We start from the raw sequence: 15,817 nt of genomic DNA, 5'->3' as shown, positions 1-15,817 counted from the left end.
AGTAAACTATAGCAAGGCACACCATCATAAAACTGTTGAAAATCGAAGACAAAGATAAAAATGTTAAAATTGTAACCACTGTAAAGAAACAGAATTTTCTAGCCACTCAGAAACCTCTCCTTGTGTGCTCTCCTGATCATAATGCACTGCCTTCCCTAAGAACAACTCTTACCCTTTTCTCATACCTTTATTGTAATCTGTTTCTTGTGTTTATAGTTTTATTATCCAAATATGCATCCCTAGACACTATGGTCTAGTCTTGCCCAATAAAAAATGTTTGATATGGCACATAAGTCTCTTTTAATCTACTGGAGCCCCTCCATTGTTTCTTCTCCATAGACTTTATCTGTTGAAGATCCTGGGCTGTTTGACCTGTAGAATTTCCCGAAGTCTGGATTTTGTTATTCTTATAAACATGGTACAGTTCAACAAGTCCCTCTCTTGTCTATGTTTCTTGAAAATTTTTAGCTGGACCCAGAGCCTTAAATATTATACTTTCTGGAAGAATTGGTCATCAGTACCTGCACTATAGGAAATACACAAGGGAGGTCACCCAGCAGAAGAAAAGTGATGCTAAGAGACAGGAAAAAATTATAGGAAAGAATAAATAATAAGAAAAAGATATGTATGTAAGTAAATCTAAATAAATATTGACTCTATAAAATAATACTAATAAGGACCTATGGAGTTTTAAATATATGTAGATTAAAATATGTGACAATGATAGCATAAAAGTCAGAAAGAAGATAAAGTCAAAGTGTTCAAAGGTCCTTTCATTGCACAGGAATTGATTAAAAAATACTAATTTATATTATAATTTAATAAACCCAGGATTCATGTTGACTTGCTAAAGTAACCTCTGAAAGAATGCCAAAAGATTATATAACTGCCAACATGTGAAAAAACTGATGTATTTCGTTTTTATGGAATAAACAGAAAAAACATGTAAAACGTACTTGATTAAATCCAAAAGAAGGTAAGAAAAAAAAAGGACATAGAATGAATGGGATAAATTTGAAAAAAAATAGTAAGATGGTAAATTTAAACCCAAGTATTTCAGCAATTATATTAAATGTAAACTATTTTTTAAATTTATATTGTCAGACTGTATTAAAAAATAACAAGACCTGATAGTATAATGCTTATAAGAGAAGCATCTTAAATACAAGGACACAGGAAGAATAAATGTAAAAGAATGGAGAAAGGTATACTATATAAGCCCTAACCAAAAGAAACTGTCATAGTTATACTCATATCAAACAAAGTAAATGGAAGGCAAAAAGGAATCTTTTAAAAATAATAAAAGGGTGAATTCACTAGGAGATAAAATAGTCTTAATCTGCAGTGTTTAATAATGTAGCTTCAGAACATATAAAGAAAAATGTTAGAATTAAGGAGAAATAGGCAAATCAACAATCACAGTGGAAGCTTTTTTTTTTTTTTTTTGATGAGGAAGATTGTCCCTGAGCTAATATCTGTTGCCAATCTTCTTCTTTTTGCTGAGGAAGATCATCCCTGAGCTAACATCTGTGCCTATCTTCCTCTGTTCTGTATGTGGGACACCGCCACAGCATGGCTTGATGAATGGTGCATAGGCCTGCTCCTGGGATCCAAACCTGCAAACCCTGGGCCACCGAAGTGGAGTGGGTGAACTTAACCACTACGCCACCAGGCTAGCCCCACAATGGAAGCTGTTAAACATATTTCTCACTGAAACTTATAGAACGAAGAAATACAATAGTGAGAAAAATCAGACACGGTCCCTGCCTGTATTGAACTTGCACTGGGATAAGGGAGACAGATAGTAACGTAAAATTGCACTTGAGTGAATGTAAAATTGCAAGTTAGCTGAGTGCTCTGAAGAGAAGGAAGACAGTGTTATGACAATGAACATGACATGGGCTGAGAAAATCAAGAAAGACTTTTCTGCGAAAGTGACACTTGATCTCAGATCTGAAAGACTAATAGCAGTTAATTAGGAGAGTGGAAGTGGAAAGTGAAGCAAAGAGCTTTAGACATCGGGCATCATGGCATCTGCAAAGATCCTGTGGTAAGAAGGAGCAGATGAGTTTGAGGAACTGGAAGGAGGCTTGAGTGACTGAAGCATAGGGCGTGAAGGAAAGTAGCTCGAAATCAAGCTGGAGAGGTGGGCAAAGCTAGACCATTGAAAACTTTGTAGGCCATGTTACAGATCTTTGACCTTATCCAGAGAGCAAGGGGAAGGCAATTGAGAGTGTTAAAGCAGGTTTATATTACTTTTGGACTTATGTTTGGAAAAGATTATTCTAGCTGTGACATGAGAACAGATTTTAGAAGGTCAGAGTCAACAGAGGAGGCTGACCAACTCAGTAATTTTTTCCAGATGAGGGATGATGGTGGAGGCAGTGGAGATGGAGAGGAGTCAGATTCAAGAGGCATTGAAGAGGTAAGATCAATAGGACTTGGTGAAGGATTCTACCTGGTGACTGAGGGCAAGGGAGGCATCAAGGATGCCTTTTCAGGTTTTTGCTTGTGCAAATGGGTCTGAGAGTGATTCCATTCTCTGAGATAAGAAATACAGGAAGAGGGTCAGGTCTTGGAGGGAAGATCATAAATTCAGTTTTGAACGTGTTGAGATTGAGGTTTTTTCTGTTAGAGATTATTGTATAGAGTGTCTTCTCAAGGCTCTTAATTGATTTTTCTTTGTGGTTTGGTTTATTTTATTTGCTTGTCTTACCCCCTCCAGTCTACCATTTCAAAAATGCAATTGCAAGCCCTGACTCTGGATATTTATCATGTCACTGCATCAAAATATTGACACTTGCCTAATTTGAACCTTCCCAGGGAGTAATGCAAACAAGAGAGAAGATGAAAAATTTGTTGTGATCTCCAGGAGTGCTGGCAGGATGTTGGACACTGACCCCAGTTAGAGTCCAAATGTGTCAGGGAACTTTCCTGGCTCTGGTTGTCAGAGGCCATCAAACACGGCAGGACCGCTTTTCTGGAAGACGCTGCACAAGGATAAGCAAGCCAAGTTTAGGAGAATTGGCTCTCAATACACAGGGCCATTTCAGAGAAATGCTAATGAGCTCTCCCTTCATTGAAAATTAAATCTGTGAAGGATATGAATCAGGCGTCATGTAAAGGAGAGGCCAATCAACTCTTCCAAAGCAATTTCCTGTAAGAGCTCCAGGATGGGAGATGCCATTTCCCTTGCTCCATGGTAGTTGAGATCCTGTTGGCAAATTGTTTTGAAATCCTTTCCATGAGAAAGAACACAGTGAAGATGACAGCCTGTGCAAAGTCAACTCACACCCAAAAAAAGGAAACATATTCATGGCTATTTCCCCATTTATTTTGGCTTTGACCAGTAACTTTATGAGGATGTATCAGGTCCTTTTTCTCAACACATTTTTTCCTCCTTCTGCCCCCCATACGTCCTTTAATTCTTTTGGGGCTTAACTTACAAGAAAAAATTTCTACATATTAATATCTGATAAGAAATTTGGTTATGGTATCTGATTGAAATGAGGTTTGTAGATTATAGGAGGTTTAAATTATGTGTTCTTCTTTTAAAAAACTTAAATTTTAAGATTTTTCCTCCAAATTGTTACTATTGAGTCTGCCTGCAGTTTCCACAACTGGTGAACTGGAGGGAAGATCCGCTTCCTTACTCGAAATGGAATCTTGAGTTTTGTACAAGAAGGACAGGAAAAAGATGCTTTACAGCTATTTCACAAACTATGGACCATAATTCAATTGTCAAAGAAGGAAAGGTGATAGATGTTCAGGAATTTGTTATTTTATGTGATTTTTTGTATTGGTGATTTGTTTGAGGATCATCATTTCAGGAATTTATACAATAAAAGGCTATATACATGTATCCTGGAACTGGGTTAAAGAGCCACGACATTGCTTAATACCAAGGCTGCTCAACACAAAAGCTCTGTAGAATTTTGAAGCAGGGAGGCACTTAAGCCATCAAGTAGTCCAGGGCTCTCTGGAGGGCCTGTGATTTGGGATCCTGTTTTTAATCCTCCTCACCTCCCATTACCCATAAGGAAGCAAAGCCCCAGAGAGGAAATGTCCTGGTAAAAGTCACATGATTTATATTTCAGAATTCATCTTCTTCTAAATTGTCCTCAGAGAAAAGAGACAAGAGCCTGAGCCAGTCTTTATTCTACCAGACTGATTGGCATATTATAAAGAGAAAGTCTCAACGATAGCACTGGGAAGAACTATCGTATATGAAGTCTCATTCCATGAGTTCTGAGCTTTGGATGTGCTTAAGTCATTTTTATTTCCATTTTGGATTCCTGCAGACTCTGTAATTAGGAGGAAGCCATCAAGTTCTTGGAACCTGAGTGGAATTGAGGGAAATAAGAGGAGGGAAGTGACTCAGAGCATGTCCGAACTTGCTCTTGCCTTGGACCCCTCCTACACACTGATAATTGAGTATGGAGCTCTTGAGCTGATAAACAAGGGTCTTCGACTTAGTGTTTTGCTTTCATGTTTTTGCAAGTTTTTTGTTTGTTTCCATTCCCCTAAGAGAACACTTGCTTACTCCCCATGTGGCCCCCAACCATATATTGAGAAAAATGGGACAAGTCTAGCCTTTAATAATTTGTCATGTTGTTGCTTGTTCTTGAACTTGATAGATGAAACAAATGACCTAGAGTTTGTGATTAATGGAAACTCATCACTACTCCAACCCCAACTCATTAACCAATGATTTCTACTTGTGCCTGTCACATTAACAAATATGCCAGTGGCCTTAATTTAAATCTGGAGCTAAATTGCTCATCTCCATTGCAATACTCTGCTTCACTCTGATCAGTCATTTGGTAGAATAGCCTCAGTTTTCCCATCTGTGAAATGAATTCCATGTTGGTGACACAATGTTAAAGTAAAATAACTTTAAGAAAATTGCCAAAAGCTGTGACATATGACATATGACATATGACAATTTATCATGGAGAGTTTTACCCACCAAAGAGAAGAGCCATCAGCTGCTCTGGCATTGCTGGTAATTTTTTATTAAGGATTTCTAGAAATTTCAGCACTGCAGGAAGCTTCAAGCATCATTACTGCATTACGTTTTGCTTTCGTGTTAATGGACAGCTATTTTTCACTGTCACTTTCACAGGGAGCAAGAGAGCACAGATGAACAATTTTTACCAATATAGGACAGTAGAAGATATATTCCAGGCTCTGTTACTTGTTATTAATTGAATGATCAAATTCAGCTTTATCAGAAGTGAGAATTTCCTGGACACAGACAGTAACCCATAAACCTCATTCTCACCAGTGCCGTCTCTACATCACAACAATCCGAAGGCAGGGGTCAGGAAACATTGAATTTAGTTAGCCCTTTCATGCTTAAAGAATTAAAGAATCCACATCATCACTTTTTTGCTTTCTACATAATTGAGAAGAAAAAAGTCTTGGTATAATTTCAGACAGTGGAGAAACACCTATTCAATTCAACTTCTTTAAGGATTAGAGTGAGAAAGCCCTTTTGATGTCACCAAAGAGATCTTCTCCTTCTAGAAAGCTTTTTAAAAAATCATGTTTCTCAGAGGATTCTCTGCTTTGCAGACAACTCTTGGAGGTAAGGACTCCCTGCTTCTCCACAATCTGGAATAATCTAAGTCGAGCCCAGTTAACATACTGTAGAAGCAAAACTATGCTAACCTCCAGCATTACAAATGGAAGCAATTCCTTTCTGTCTAAATCACGAGTCCCCATTCTACATTTCCAGCTTATGACTTGTCTCTCTTCAAAATGTTTGTGTGCTGGGGATGGCTGTGTCTACAGGTGCCAACAGTCAGCAGGCACAAGGACATCAGGGGTCTTGTTTTGTGTCCTCTTCTTTTCCATTTCTGCCCTTTGGTTAGTTGGTACTATGAGAACAAACTTAGAAGTTTAAATGGCATATTTTCAAAGGGATAAATAATGCCAAAACAATAGCTCTCTGCCAACATGGTGAAATTGGCAGATGTAAAGAGTGGAGGAAGGCGATACTTAGCATGTATACACTCATTATTAATAGCTTACAGATAAGCAATTGCATATTTTGTTTTGATATCTTCTGATCTCACAGAGTTCTCTTTTACACAGGCCAAGCACGTACAACAAATACTTTTTCATCCAATGAAATACAGATGGCAGTGTATTTTTTCCCAGTCGGTAGGGTCCTTGGTTGTGTGGTAACAGTCAGCAGGAACAAGGACATCAGGGGACTTGTTCTTCTTTCCTCTTAGTTTCCATGCCCACCCTTTGCTGTTTGGCTTTAGTTTATTTGATGCCAAGAAATGGCTGTAGATGCATCATATTTTCCCCCCATTAATCAATGCTAATCCAAAGAAGCATGAGGCATAGACAGGGAAGTTCTCTTGCCTTCACTTACAAAACAAGCTAGCGTTTGTACTTGGAATCTGTTCTAGACAAATTAAAGGACAAAAGAGAATGCACTCTCCATTAAGCATCATGTCAACCTGGCTGTGAAAACTCACAACTCATTCAGAGTCAATGAATGGATATTGTGATATCTGTATCTCTATTATGGTCTAGTGAAGTATTTCGTAAAAGGCATTTCATGGAAGAGAAGTCCCTGGAGACGCTTGAGAGAGATCCTGGGGTTCAGTAAGTTTGGAGAATGTTTCATACAAGATTTCTGTCTTTGAGACTCACAATGCGTAATAGAATTTTACAGCTCTAACAACGCCTCCCATTAAAAACAAAGCAAACAAATAAAATCACTATACTTTGTATAACCCAGCATTTTTAAAACTCATTTGATCTCAGATCATACCTTTACATCATTTTTTTGGAATAATACCTATTAATTTCTGAAAGTAGCAAGTGAAACAAGTGATCTATAAATTATAGTTTGGGAACAGATCAGTATTTTAAATCAAAAGACAAAGTTCCCAACCCAAGGTCTGCCACTGATTTGTAGTACAAACGACCATCATATTCTGCTAGACCCCATCATGAAATTTTACTTTTAAATGAAAATAATAATATAAGTGAAAATTTATTAAGTTCTTATGATGTACCAGGCACTGTACTAAGTGCTTTATATGCATCTCATTTATTCCTTAAACTTGTGTTTATTTTTAAATAAACACAAGCAGTGCAAAAATATATTCTCTTTCTTAAAATGAAGAAAATTCCTTTAATTTTAGTATGTAAACATCTAGATTTTTTCTGTGTATTTAAATAAAAATAGATGTCCTTGCAAAAGCATATACATTTCTCGTTTTTTTACATAAACAGAATCATATTATGCATACTATTGTGCAACTAGCTTTTTTTATTTAAAAGTATGTGTTAGAGATATTTCTGTGTCAGTACATGTACATCGACCACATTCCTTTTAAAGGCTTCATGACATTGATGGTGAATATGTACCCCCAATTTTTTATTATTAGATATTCAGCATATTTTCAAATTGTTCACTAATGTAAACAATTATTTTTATTTATTTTTTTGTGAGGAAGATCAGCCCTGTGCTAACATCTGCCAATCCTCCTCTTTTTTTTTTTGTGAGGGAGATCAGCCCTGAGCTAACATCCATGCCAATCCTCCTCTTTTTGCTGAGGAAGACTGGCCCTGAGCTAACATCCATGCTGATCTTCCTCCACTTTATGTGGGACACAGCCACAGCATGGCCTGACAAGCAGTGTGTCAGTGTGTGCCTGGGATCCGAACCCGGGCTGCCAGCAGCAGAGCGTGCGCACTTAACCACTAGGCCATGGGGCCGGCCCAATCCTCCTTTTTTTGCTAAGGAAGACTGGCCCTCGGCTAACATCCATGCCCATCTTCCTCCACTTTATATGGGATTCCGCCACAGCATGGCTTGCCAAGCAGTGCGTTGGTGTGCGCCTGGGATCTGAACCGGCGAACCCCGGGCCGCCGCAGCAGAGCGCGCACACATAACTGCTTGTGCCACCGAGCCGGCCCCTGTAAACAATTATTTTTATTTCTGTTTCTGGTAGTATGGCAGATAGATGAACTCCAATGATGCCCTAATTGAAACAACCAGAATGCTAGAGAAAACACAGACTATGTCAATTGGTGCATGAGGAGGGAATCCTCAGAAGTCAAAAGCAAAATGAAAGCAGGGACTTTGTGGCAAGAGATTGCCAAAGTTGTCTTTTTTTCTGAGGTTTTCTACTGAACCCTGGAAAATTTGAGCTACTGCTTGGTGAGATGCAGAAGCCAGGAAGTAAAACTCAATGTCCATACAAGGAGCTGAAGCCAATAGAAAACACCCAACATAAAGCTGGCATCCAAATGGCTGCACCTTCAGTATAACGGTAAACAAGAGGTAAAACCACCACCCAGAAGGGACAATAAATAAATTTACCTGGCTCAACCTGGGTGCCGGGCAGGGGATGAAGGTAATGTCTCCTGAGAATTCAGAACCACAATCCTGACTTCATGTGGGTTTGCAATCTAGTTCAGGATGCCTTTGTGTCTCAAAAAACATCAAGTAAAGATTATAAAGAGGCCCCTTGTTATTGACACCCCTAGGCATACTATGTAAGCAGAACAAATACAAATCCTCTTAGAGGAATTTCCACTCAGGCCTCAAATAATTCCCACCAGTAATGTTGTAAAAAAAGTGATTAGCCTACAGTCAAAGTTCACAAAACACATAAGGAACCAAGACACCATGAGTGAAAACCAGCAGAAATAATAGACAGGAGAATCAGACTTGAAGAGACTCCATATATTGGAATTATCAGACAGTAAAGATACCAAAAAAACTATATTTAATATTTTGAGAAATAAATGAAAAGCTTGAGGATATGAACAAGAATAAGACATTTTAAAAGAAGAATTGAACAAATTTGTTAAAGACTCACTAGAGAACTTCTAGAATTCTAGAAGTAATAAATATACAAATTTAAATTAATAAGGCAATGTAAACAGCAGATAAGACAGACACACTTAAAGAGAGAATTAGTCAGTTGGAAGATAGAGCTAAAGAAGCTATACAGAATACAGTCCAGAGAGACCCAGAGATACATAATACAAAAGGGAGGTTAAAGACATGGTGGATAGAGTAGGAATATTTGACACACATTAATGAACATTTCAGAGGGCAATAATTGAGATAATGGGAAAAAGACAATATTTAAAGAGATAATGGCTGAGAATTTTCTCTAATTGTTGAAAGAGTCTAATAACTCATTTTCAAGAAGTCAAAGAGAAACAAGTACGATAAACAAGAGAAACTGGTGTCTAAACATATCACAGTGAAGCAAAACAAAAGAAAGATTTTTAAAAAACAGCCCCCAAGAAGACACAGCTGCCTACAAAGAAAAGTCTATTCAAGTGGTGGCTAACTTCTCAAAAGCAACAATAATTTCTTCTTGCTGAGAGAATGTAAATGTCAACTTAGAATCTTATACTAAGAAAAAGTCTTTCAAGACTGAGGTGAAATAAAGATATTTTCTATCATTTTACTTAGTCATCCTTACTATGTGCTATTTACCTTGTCACAGAATAGTTGCTTCATCTCTGAGCATTGCCTCTGCATTATGGGTAGGAAAAAGGGAAATGGCAAATGGCAAAAAACATGCCAGCTCAGTCTGCTCCTTTTCTCCTGGAAGTCCCATCCACACTTCCATTTACATCTCATTTGCCGGAACTCCATCACATAGCCTCACTTATGTGCAAGGGAGCCTGAGACGCATTGCCTCCTCCAACAAAATTTAGTTTCTGTTTGTAAAAAGGAGGAGTAGGGTAGGAATGGGAGTAGGGATATTTAAAAAGTAGGATATAAAAAGTAGGGGTAGAAATATTAGATAAGCCAGTAATTAATGATTTCTGTCACAATCAAATGTGATTTCTGTTCTCAAAGAATTCATAGCCTGGTGAGAGAGATGGACCTATAAAAAAGGTAAATGTGGAATTCCAGACACTTATTTCTTTAGTTCTTTCTATAAATTAGGTGTAGAGGCTTTACTACTATGATTTTCAGTCTTTGTTCATTCATCATTCCATCAACAAACCAACTGACTTTAATTAGCAGCCTCTTGTGCTAGGAATTATACTAGGTCAGGGGGACAGAGAAAAATCAAAATACACTAGTGCAAGAAATTATTACAACATAAATAGGGGAAAAGGAATAAAAGAGGGTGTTATAGGTTGAATTGTATCCCCCAAAATTCATATGTTGAAGTCTTAACCCCAAGTACCTCAGAATATGATCTTATTTGGAGATAGGGTCTTTACAGAGGTAATCAAGTTAAAATGAGGTCATTAGGGAGGGACCTAATCCAATAGGACTGGTGTCCTTATAAGAAGGGGAAATTTGGACACAGACATGCATAGAGGGAAGGTGGTGTGAAGAGACAGGAAAAAGATAGCCATTTATAAACCAAGAAGAGAGGCCTGGTACAGATCCATCCCTCACAGCCCTCAGAGGGAACCAACCCTGCAAACACCTTGATTTTGGACTTCTAGCCTCTAGAACTGAGGGAGAATCAATTTCTGTTATTTAAGCCATCCAGTCTGTGGTACTTTGTCATGGCAGCCCTAGCAAACTAATACCGAGGGGGTGGTAAATTCTCCTTGAGGCATGGAGAAGTGAAAATGTTTTAGAAAAGCCTTCATGGATTATCTGAAAGTTGAGTTGTAGGATGAGTAGACATTCACTAGGTAGAGTTAGAGAAGGAGGAACAATAGGAATTCCAGTCCAAAAGGATGTTATAGGTAGAGATTCAGAAGTGTGGAATGACTAAGAAAGCACTATAGCAAGAATATAGGTTTTGAGGTAAGACGCCGTGAGAGAGGAGACCGGAGCAGTAGGATGCTCAGATTGAGAAGGACCTTTGATTTCACAAAAAAAGTATCCCTTTGAAAAATAAATATGAAGTAGAGAAGTCTTCGTAGCTAGTCTTGTATTGGATTGTCTGTTTCTGATTTCTTTGATGGCATTTAAATGATCCTTCTTTATCAGTTAAAACTAAGGTTTAGATGAAATTTGCTCTCCCTAATTTCCAGTGCATTCTGCACAGTACCCAGTACACTTCCAGGCACACTGTGTTGAACAAATCATTCCTGATGGAAATATGGAGCTGTATACTCAGTGTGCCATGAAGCTATATGGCTTGACACATTTTCATAAAGTCAAGATCTTAGTCCTTCTAATACAAATGTGTTATTTTGATTCCTTTGAGACAGTTTAAGAGTTGGGCCCTTGCTTCAAGACATGAGATCACTTAACGTAGAAGATTATATTGTCGAGGATAGGCTGATATATGACTGCTACAGTTATGTCTCTTCAAATAATTGTGACGTTCTTGTACCTTTATAAGTTGAAATTTCTGCTCTGATTACGTGTTTCATTACTCAATTTAATTAAATCAAGTACATGCAGGAAATATTGGTGGAACAGCAGGTACAGGCCTTGCACGTTCAAAACCAGAGAATAGAAAACTCGCCCCTGCTCGGTAAAATCCATCTAAATCAAATGTGATGACAGTGCTTCCTAACTGCAATAAATGACTGTAAATAAACCATCTAATCTGCAATGCCTACAACATGAAATATAATTAACCTAGCATAACCTTCATTATAATATTTGTCATACCTTGAATCAAGGTTATCAAAATGGCCATTATTTATAAAAGACAGCAGCCATTCATTGGGTTCAAAAATCCACCAACAGTCTCCGTCTGGAAGACTTTTAACAGATTAGAAAATTGTCTCCAATTTTTATAATGGTGCAGGTAGATTTTTTTAAATAGGTTGTCTATATTGTTTTTGGCACCAAGATCATACAACTAGGGAGCATTTTCAAACATCTTTTTTCAAATTCTCTCTCTTTAGCACATACTTGTTTCAAAAGCAATTAATTTCTCACTCCTCATTAAAATAAGCGTGTTCGTGTTTCTAAAACACCAGTTAGCTTACTATCAGGCACGTGTCGTGGTAGAAATGGTAAGCAATCTGGGTCATTCATCTTTTTATGGAAGAGAGTAACTCATCTTAAAATTTAACAGCTCTTTTAAGTACCTTGCCATAAGATAATCAGGGAACCTCTGCATAGGACAAAAGAATTTTATGGTCACAGGCACAGGCACATGTCAACTGCAAATGTCAGAAAATGCTGAAAATGAATGAACACAGAAGATGCTACCCTTAACAACTCTGTCTTTTAAAACCTCTGTCAACTGTGGGTTACGTGAACCTTTCACACTTGGACCAAGTGAGGAAGCCAGGAGCAATTCATATGTTAATGGTGAATTTTAATTTCTTTTTTAACATAAATAAATAGAAGTTTGTTATGTTCACCCCCTGGGATGCCTGTACTCTACTTTGGAGACCATGGCACCAAACAGCCATTGACTTCAAAGTGTGTGGGAAATGGATCTTTGAAGGGAGACTGTGTTTATGAGTTCCCAGTGGTTTCTTCAGCTTCAGGGTATGCAGTTGTCAGGATACTGCAGTACTCAAGATATACAGTACTCAGGATATGCAATTCTCAGGATATGCAATATTCAGGATATGCAGTACTTGGGATATGCAGTACTCAGGATATGCAGGGCCATTTTTGACTTGGAATACATTTCTCCATGGCAGCCATGTTGTGATTCTTAGCATTTTGAGTCATTTCTTAGGTTTTTTTTTAACCTAAACCATAGCGATTTAATCCATAATCTAAACTAATTACTATCATATCTTGGCCACATAATAAATTAAGTAGATTTTGTGACTTAGAAACTAACCAATACTAGAATTATCTGATTATCATGAAAATGTAACTTTACTTCTTTGTACTCTGGTGAGTGTATCCACCTACTTACCCACCTAGGTCCTGAATGGAGGGGTGGGCACAGAGTGAGGTAGTCAGGAGAATAGAATTATCTTCCAGTTGGGCTGTACCAGTAACTGCACCCTCCCTTTCCTGAGCACCATTTCATCTGCCTTCCCCTGAAATGATAATAAATATGCTAGAAACTGAAGATAACAAAATCCATTCTTCACTCAAGGGTTCAGTTCATAGGTATAAAACGGGGTCTATCAACCATAATACTATTGACATTTAGGGCCAGATGATTCTTTGTTGTGGAGGACTGTCTTGTGCGTTGTAGGATGTTTAGTGGTGTGCCAGTGGCTACTACCTGCTAGTACTCCTCCCCCCAGTTATGACAATCAAACATGTTCCCAAACATTTCCAAATGTCCCCTGAGGGGCAAAATCACCCTGGTTAAGAACCACTAGTTTAAAGCTAAAAGAAGCAAGGGAGCAGTTGGGTGTTTTGGTACCTCTTTCCTTTGCACAACACAATGTTATTGTTAGTGCCATGGAGTCCATTCCGACTCCTAGCGACCCCGTGTACAGCAGAGCCAAACCCTGCCCAGTCTTCTTTGCACCATCCTCTCACCCTCTGGTGCTATATCAGGCAATGTTCTGCTGCCATTCATAGAGTTTTCAGGGCTAATGTTTTTCGAAGTGAATGGCCAGTTCCTTTTTCCTAGTCTGTTCTAGTCTGAAAGCTCCGCTGAAATCTGTCCACCATGGGTGACCCTGCCGGTGTTTGAAATACCAGTGGCATAGCTTTCAGCATCACAGCAACACACAGCCCATACAGTGTGACAACCACCAGATGAGTGGTGTGGTTCCCTGACCAGAAACTAACTAGAGCCAAGGTGGTGAGAGAGCCAGATCTTAACCTTATAATGAGGCCTAGATTTTTAGAGATTTCCCACATGGATTCTTCCTCTTTCCCTTCCTAGACCCCTAAAAGGAAGAGAATCCTCTCTTCCTTTTCTCCTTTTTCTTTCTCAGTATCCTTGCTTTCTCTGTTTCCCTGGACATGCTACTCAACCCTACAAAGATGATCAACCTTCAAGTCAATTCATATTTTTCCAGTTTCACAGCCTCCATCGCACAAGGGCTATCAAGGCTTTTCTCCTTTCTCCTCTTTCTCCTGACTCTGCTGAGTGGAGGAGTGAGCTCATTTCTCAGTGTTTATGAACTTGAGGGTGGATGGGGCAGAGGAAGGGATCCGACTACCTCTCACAACTGCACTGCTACCAAAACAAGTCACCTTTATCTCTTGCCTAGATCTCTGCAGTAAACTCCTCATTGGTCTCCCTGCTTCTGCCCTTGCAGCCCACTGTCTGTTATCAGCCCAGAAGCTAGACTGACCCTTATTAAATGTGAGTGAGATCCTGCCACGCCTCTGCTCAAAACCCTGCAAAGACTCTTCATTTTACTCAGAATAAAGTCCCACGTTCTTACAATGGCCTGAAGGCCCTATATGATCTGGCCCATATAACAGGTTCTGACCTCGGCTCCTACTGCTTTTCCCTCCTTGGTCTCCCAGCTTCAGTTACACAGAACTCCCTGTAGTTCCTTGACCCAGCAGGCACACTGCTGCCTTACCTCCTTTGCACTGGCTCCTCCCTCTGCCTAGACTGCTCTTCCCTCAGATAGCCATCTAAATGGCTTCCCTTTCTCACCTCCTTCAGGTCTCTGCTCAGTTAGCTTCTCAATGAGGCCTATTCTGCTCGACCTGATGAACATCATAACCCGTCCTATTCCCTGCCACATCTTTCCCAGACCGCCTGACCTACTCTCCTCTTATTTCCCATAGCATTTATCAGCTTCTAATATCCTACATATGTTACTTATTTATTGTGTTTGTTACTTTTGCCTTTGTCTGTTTTGTTCACCAACATATCCAGTGTCTAGAATGGTGCCTAATACATAGCAGGCATTCAATGTTTATTAACTGATATTTATTACATGAATAAGTGAGTGAAGGTTGAATTCTCATCCTGGTGGAAATGGGACTGAGCCTGCCTCACAGACTTTGATGCAACCTCTCTTAAGATACTGCAACCAATGCACTATTGACAGGTTGGGCCAGATAAGTCTCTGTTGCATAATGTCAAGCATAATGTCCATTGTAAAGATTAATTTCCTCCTGGAAGCCCTTATCTGGTCTGTATCTCAAATTCATGTTCTTCCTGCTAGCATAATTTTAATCTTATCTCTTATAATAATAATAATAAAAAACATTGGAAGGCATTTACCCTCCTACGTGCTCCCGTTTTCATGACAAACCCTGACTTCTGTAGAAGCTGAATGGGTACGGGGTGTGAGTGGTGTCTTTTCACCACCCCAAAAATATATTTGCAAACTTCTAGATTACAATCTTTTGTAAATTAGATCTTAACTAAATTCAAGATGTAAATTACAACAGACAAATAAGACACTTCGGTTTTGTGAGTTGTGTAGTGTCTACTAACAATTTTTCTTTTTTCTTTAGAAGAATTAAAGTGAAAGAAATGAAGAAAAGAAGAGGAAAGTGTAAGAGGTAAAGGGAAAAACCTTCTTACTCTTTGTGTTAAGAGTTTAGTTCCTGGTGTTTCAATCCAGTGTGTCCAATACCATGTCAATTAATGTCCTAAAACATCAGACAAGAGGTTAGCGGTTCTTAATTCAGATCGTAGATATGAAGAGCCCATAGAAGTTTAATTTCCATCTAGAAATCTCATTAAATTGACACTAGCTACATCTTAGACTAAACCACAAACTTATTCACTTTCATTTATAGCAAAAGTAAAATATATTGATTTTGATTTTACTAATTCATAATATTTAATAATTCTATTGGGACTAAAATTTACCTAATGATTATTTACATAGAAATCATTTACTAATTTAAAATGTAAGTAAGAATTCAAGTAAATATTTATATAGAAGAATCATTTTCAAATATCCTCTACTCCTTTGGAATTATTGATTTATATCTGCATCTGAGGGAAATAAGGGACTCTATTTCTCTTTGTATTCCACATCTAGA

Source organism: Ceratotherium simum, chromosome 10, assembly GCF_057802395.1.
Source record: "Ceratotherium simum simum isolate JZ-2026a chromosome 10, ASM5780239v1, whole genome shotgun sequence".
Classification (NCBI taxonomy): domain Eukaryota; kingdom Metazoa; phylum Chordata; class Mammalia; order Perissodactyla; family Rhinocerotidae; genus Ceratotherium; species Ceratotherium simum.
Note: the sequence above shows the minus strand (reverse complement) of the source record.